Source organism: Rutilus rutilus, assembly GCF_951802725.1.
Source record: "Rutilus rutilus genome assembly, chromosome: 6".
NCBI classification, from domain to species: domain Eukaryota; kingdom Metazoa; phylum Chordata; class Actinopteri; order Cypriniformes; family Leuciscidae; genus Rutilus; species Rutilus rutilus.
Genome location: NC_140214.1, coordinates 30,437,716 through 30,444,316, shown reverse-complemented (window position 1 = coordinate 30,444,316; position 6,601 = coordinate 30,437,716). Strand labels below are relative to the sequence as shown.

At 38.4% G+C, this 6,601-nt stretch overlaps 1 long non-coding RNA gene across 4 annotated transcripts; it reads left to right on the top strand.

Annotated features, from left to right (window-relative positions):
* The first annotated feature begins 2,436 nt into the window (after positions 1–2,436).
* LOC311292200 lies at positions 2,437–5,757 on the top strand. Of its 4 annotated transcripts, XR_014627683.1 has the most exons (8): positions 2,554–2,981; positions 3,071–3,131; positions 3,843–3,961; positions 4,086–4,383; positions 4,484–4,544; positions 4,711–4,804; positions 4,895–5,013; positions 5,111–5,757. It is a non-coding gene; the product is annotated as an uncharacterized lncRNA (long non-coding RNA). The 4 variants fall into 4 exon arrangements; XR_014627682.1 differs by having other exon boundaries at positions 2,437–2,981; positions 3,071–3,961; XR_014627684.1 differs by having other exon boundaries at positions 2,555–3,131.
* The last annotated feature ends 844 nt before the right edge of the window (positions 5,758–6,601 follow it).

Below are 6,601 nucleotides of genomic sequence, written 5' to 3'. Positions count from 1 at the left end.
ATCGTCTTGCTGCTCCCTCCCCGTTCTGTGATTGGTTCCCTTTTTGAGGGGAAAATCTGGTCCATGGTGTCCAGGCTGCCTAGCAGCGTGAATAAAATCGCGCTGCGCGCAAGGCAGCATGGGGAAACCCAGGCTACAGCCAACCAGTCATTATCACAAATTATTACTCCTCTTTAATACTTTATTCTGATTGGTCAACTGTGACATTCATCAGTTCATCACAAAAAAAAAAAAAAAGGCTTTGAAACATTTTTCACTCAGAAATTCAAATGAAGATTGATTTAAAGGGGCTATATATAAGATTTTCATATATTAAATCACATTTTTATTGCCAATGTGTGAACAGCTTGTAACAAAACAAACAAAACCAGACATTCCCCGACTTCCTAGGCTGTCTATGAATGGAAAATCAAACAAATGTGATGGTTATGCGCTTTCGAGAGCCTCTTTTCTGTTCTAAGACTCATGAAATGAATGCTTATGCAATGTTCAGGATAATGTCTGTACTGTAATATCAATGTGTCATGCAATAAATAAATAAATACAAATGTATTCATTCAAACTATCCACCTTTTTCCCGACGAGCCTACTGCGTTTTAGATTATGGGAGGCACTTCCGGTTTGGGGAACTTCCATTCCAAAAATTAACCCCTTTGTATTCCACTGTAACAATATTGCACATTTGTGGTCTACTCTCCTGATTTAAAGGGGTCTTATTAAGCCCTTTTACAAAGTCTTAATTTTGTTTTTGGGGTCTACTAGAATATGTTTTCATGTTTGATTGTTAAAAAAAAAGTCTTATTTTTCACATATTTTACATTATAACAGCACCTCTCTTCCCAGCCTGGCTCGAACACGCCGGTTTGGTTAGCTGGCCCAGTGTGTTGTGATTGGCAGCACCTAGAGCGGGTTTCGGGAAATGTCACACCCCTCCATAACTGCGAGTTCTTTCACTGCATGAAAAGTGGGATTTTCGACAGTTACCGGCGCTGTAGATTGTCGTGGAAGTTCAGGTTTACGACTGCAAACGGCAATTTACAGGCAACACTGCAAACTGTCGGAAATTGTCGGAAATTGACGTGGGACTTGCTTGCCCCGTGACCCCCCTCCCTCTAATGCTTTAACATGTAAATGAGACTGCTGTGAGCTTTACAAATGCAAATGAGGGTAGCAGGGGGAGTTTTATCCCAGGTGACTCAAAGGTATTAATTTAATTCTAAAAAAAATACAATATTTATTTATAACGCAAAATTAAAAACAGCCAAGGCTGACCAAAGTGCTGTACAGGGCAATAGATAAAATGCAGGGCAGAAACAGGACAGTAAAAAAATAAAAAATAAAATAGTTGTGTCAAGGGGTATTAAAAGTTTTCAAGGATGTTTTGAAGATGGAAATTGAGGGAGCTAGTCTGATATAGAGGGGTAGACTGTTCCAAAGTTTTGGGCCTGCAGTCGCAAAAGTGCAGTCGCCTCGTTTTTTAAGTCTGGATCTGGGCACGATGAGAAGACAGTGATCACTGGATCTCAAAGTACGAGATGGAGTGTACGGGCAGAGGAGATTGGTCAGATATTGGGGGGCCGGTTTGTTAAGAGCTTTATACACAAATAGTAAAATTTTAAAATCAATCCTGAATGTGACAGCCAGTGGAGTTTGAATAAAATAGGGGTGATCGACTCGTATTTGCGTGTCCCGGTGAGAAGTCTAGCCGCTGCGTTTTGAACTAGCTGTAGACGAGAGAGAGAGGCCTGAGATAGCCCAAAATAAAGTGAGTTACAATAGTCTAAGGCCATCCTTAAAAATATTCTTGTTTGCCGTAACCCGACCGACCCTGTCAGTTTAGTAGCCTACCGACCCAATTATTTATTTTTTCCCCCTTTTAGTCCGACCGACTTGCCGGCTGAAACTTGTGTTAAGACCGACCGCTTTTTTGTAACTCTTCAAACAACTAATATAAATGCAATAAAATAATATTAGTTATTAAGTATTGTGAATATAAATTCCGTAGGCCTGCATACAAACATAAGCTATAGCAGTGTGATTTTTATTTCAAAATAAGAGATTTTTGTTTAACAGTAACACCAGTGACACAACTCCAGGGGACCACTACTTTCATTATAAATTTTATAATATGTATTCTGCATTTTTTTTATATATATCATTTACATAATATATTTGATAGTTATGTATACATTATTGTATTTTAAATGGTGTAAAAATCTGTTATTGACCTCAAAATAAAGCATTTTCCCTCTGTACATGACTGTGGGGACGAGCACTTCTGTGGTGCTTGAAATTCTATATAATTCATAAAAATCAAATATTGCCACATTGATGGCTCAAGAGGGTGTAATTGTTCAAATAACATATTGTTTTATTTTAAAATGTAAAGAAATTGTAACCCTAAAGTGTTTTTTAAGTGTAATATTTTTGTAAAGGCTAGGGACAGAAAAATTGACATTTTCATAGAATGACCCTCTTACATTTTAGCTTAAATTGATATATTTAATGAAAGTAGCTAGATTAGTTACTATGTGTCATTAGCACCAATGTTATGTAAAAAAGACACAAAACCATTTCAACAATTAATTTCAATCAGGCTTTGCCACAAAGGTAAAATGTGCATTCCATGCAAACAGCATCACAATCTCTTAGAGCCCAACCACTGTGCATAATACAACACGAACAGAAGATTGTATTTGACTCATGCTGCATACACATACGCAATGACAAGAATTATGCCTACTGTACATATAGAGTTACAACTACGATTAGAGTTGTTTACATAAAATGTACCTCGTTTCTATTTTGCTTTAAAAATGTTTGTGGCCCCTTTAAGAAATCCCTCTCTTCTCGCGATACTATTCACTTGTGCTGGACGCGTGCGCGCGACCAGAGAGCGGCAGCCATTTTTCATTGTTCAGGAGAGCTCCATGACGGTGCGTGCATCGATCGGATTCTGTGTTATACATTCTTCTTTCTTGGTAAATATTACTCCAATATCTTTAATATGCACAAATAAGTTGTGAAGCGAAGTTAAAAGAACATTGGATGTGTACATTTTTGTTTATAGATTTATTTGGAGCGCATGTGTGACGAGTGAACCTCGTGGTGATCGGACGGTAAAGGATTGGGTATGTACGTTTCATGGTTTATGGGGGAAATTACTGATGGCATGTTTATTTGATAAATCTGTTAATGAGTTGAATCTATATTCTGTGATTATACAGTATAACTTTATGGTTATATTTCTGGTTCCGCATGGCATGATTAAACGTGGGTTGTGGCTTTGTTAAAGTGCTTTTATTTCTCTTGTAACTTAGGCCTAAGTTACCTCAGCCACTGCCGTATTCCAGTTTGTGTTATCGTATTTAATTGTAGCCTAACATATTTTGGTTTGGAGAAATCAATTTAAATCTGACCAGTTGCTGTGTATTACACTGCATTTCAGTTTGAATTAAGTATTTTGTGGATTTGGGCATTGATCCACTGGTTAAGCTTTTTGTGACATTTGATTGTCATCTTCAAATTTACTGTAAACTGTTAATACAATTTATTTTCTTTTTTTTTTACTAGTGAAATCAAATTTTTTTTGTGTGTGAAATCTCTTCGAACAAGGCAAACTTTTTTCTTAATCAGATTTTTATCTGTTTAATTGTGCTTCCATTGACCGCTGTCACTTATTTTAAACAGCAGTCAGAATAAAACCCCAATTTCAAAAAGCATAGTTTGCTTCCGGTGTGTATTTCTGCAATTTCACCCGGTTGCATTTTTTCTCCTTTGTTTAATTTTACTGTGACTTATGTTGTTCTTATTAATATCACTCTCAATTAATTGTTTTCCAGCTGCCTTTAAGACATATTACACGACTGTGCGCAGGAGCTTCAGGTACAAACAACCAGATCTTGCATTGCAGGCGGAAGCTGTGGTGAATTCAGCTCGGAGTCGAGTGAGAAGAAAGACGGTAAGATTTATTAGATTAGATGTGTTTTTGGTCAATGTGACTATTTTTCAGGTGCATTAATAGATGTGTGTTGTCTATACGCAGTGCATTGCGCAGTATTGATTGTCTTTATTGGTTTTAACAGCTGCTAAAAGCGAGACAGAGTGTGCTAGCTGAGGATGAGGTGGGCCTTCGGAAGTGTGCTTCCATAGACCTGATGTCTGATGAGGAAGACGGCATCGTCGGCGGGGTGTCTGGATGGATTGTGCGACCTCCGTCCTGTCGCAGCCAGGAGCTCACAGAGCTCTGTACCACGCTGCAGTCGAGATTAGAGGCGACTCCAAAGTACAGGGCAACGCACCACAGACGTCTGCAAAATGGACCGAATTCAGACAGAATGCCGCTAGTTACCTGCAGCTGTATTTTGTCAGGCCTTGTGAAATGTAAGAATATTCTGTTTTTCATGATTTCATCATAAAGCAAGAGGTCATGGGATTGATGGCTATTATGTTTAATAATTGTAAATAATCCTGTAATTTACAGGAAGCAGTATGCCATCTTCACAACTCTGAGACAAATTGTGGGCGCTACGAACTGGAGCAAGGTAAAAAAAAAAAAAAAAAGAATCTTACATTCTTTTATTTTTTTACTTTCATAAAAACTTACAAACATTTTAAAGGTAAGATTCAAAGAATATGCTTTCATTCTCTTGTATAAGAAAAAAAATCTGTTATAGTTTACGATCTTAATCATACATTTTGTTTCCATAGAGTAACCTCGCCTCATAACGAGGGCGTAACCTCACATTTACTCAGAGCTATGTCTGCAAGTCCAGATTTTCATGACGCTAATCATGACGACATTGTAAGTAACTTTTACTATTTTCTCCTTGTTTCATTTTACTGTGACTTGCGTTGTTTTTATTCATATCACTCTCATTTAATTGTTTTCCAGCTGCCTGTAAGACAGACTACGAGACAGTACGCAGGAGCTTCAGGTACAAACAACCAGATCTGGCATTGCAGGCCGAAGCTGTGAAGAGTTCAGCTCGGAGTCGAGCGAGAAGAAAGAGGGTAAGAGGGTGACTATTTTTCACGTGCATTAATAGATGTTTTGTGTCCATACACAGTGCATCACAGTACTGATTGTCTGTATTGGTTGTTTTTACAGCTGCTAGAAGCGAGACGGTGTGCTAGGTGAGGATGACGTGGGCATTTGGAAGTGCGCCACCATAGATCTGATGTCCGATGAAGTTCAACCACCAGCCAGGAGCTCACAGAGCTCTGTGCTACGCTGCAGTCGAGATTAGAGGCGACTCCTAAATACAGGGCAACGCACCACAGACGTTTTCAAAGTGGATCGAATTCAGAGAGAACGCCGCTGGTCACCTACAGTTCCGAAGATGAAAACAGACACTGAGCTTCTAATTTGTTGTGTGTGCAGATGATCTATGCTTTGTACATAGGTGTATATTGTTTTGTGTTTGTGCTAATAAAGCTCTTTCTTTGAATAAACAGCATGTCCCTGGCAAATTTTCCTTTCCTTTATAAATTCATGTCCTTGATGGTAATAGTGTAGTCCATAGGTTAACAATGACATGAATATACCACAGAATAGCATATTATGAATATAAAAAAATAATTTATATATTATTATTTATATGAATATTATAATTTTTTGAATTTATAATGAGCGAGGGTGACCAATAGTAACAGATCTGCCAACCAATCACGAGTGATTTTTCTTGTTTAAACCACGTGGGTTCAACCAATAGTGAGTGAGGAAATTCAAGCCTTTCTCTGGCGGGAGCTGCTATTCATATGGTAATTAGAGCCATTCACACCTCCGGCGCGAGCGCTCTGCATACTGTAACGCTGTCAGTTTTAAGTCTGCCCAGGATGGATAGAAAAGACAGCGCACACGGAGGGTAGTTCCACGAGTCTTTATATAATTCCTCTCAGTTAAATGCACTCTTCTCATACATGTCATGGAGCGAATATTAACAGGGAAAAACACTCTGAAAACACGCTACAAATAAGAGTATAAAGTAAACACAGTAAATTAAAGGAGCAGTCGGTAGAGCGGTCATCTCTCTTATCTCACGAGCAACTCTTCTCTCACTGCGCACGCGCTCACTTGAACAGCGCGCATACAATAACATGTCATCTTAAAGGCATAGACAACATTCATGTCATGAACACTATAACATTAGGTGGCCGTTACAGATCCCCCCCAGGAAGGTAAAGGCTGCCCTCAGCCGTGCACAACTGAGTACAGCATCACTTTAAACAACCTCATACATGAAAAGTTGTCAAAACAACAGAACCATACTGGAGAAGGTATTATTAAGGTACACACTGGCATACATGACAGTACAGATGGACCAAAATACATTGTCTGCAGCAGCATTTTCCAAACAAATGAAAACAGCGTGTAACCAAACAAAAACAGAATATAGGACATCCTTTTTTACACTGTTTCTTTTTTTTGTGTACAACATTGTAACAAGCATGTCAACAGACTAAGTATTAATACTAATTCCTAATTTTCCCTTTTCTCAAATTTAAAACTTTTACCTTTCACAGTGACAAACCAAGCAAATGAACACACATTGACGTAATCTAAACACTATTTAAGGTCCAGTCTGTCTGTGTGGTACAC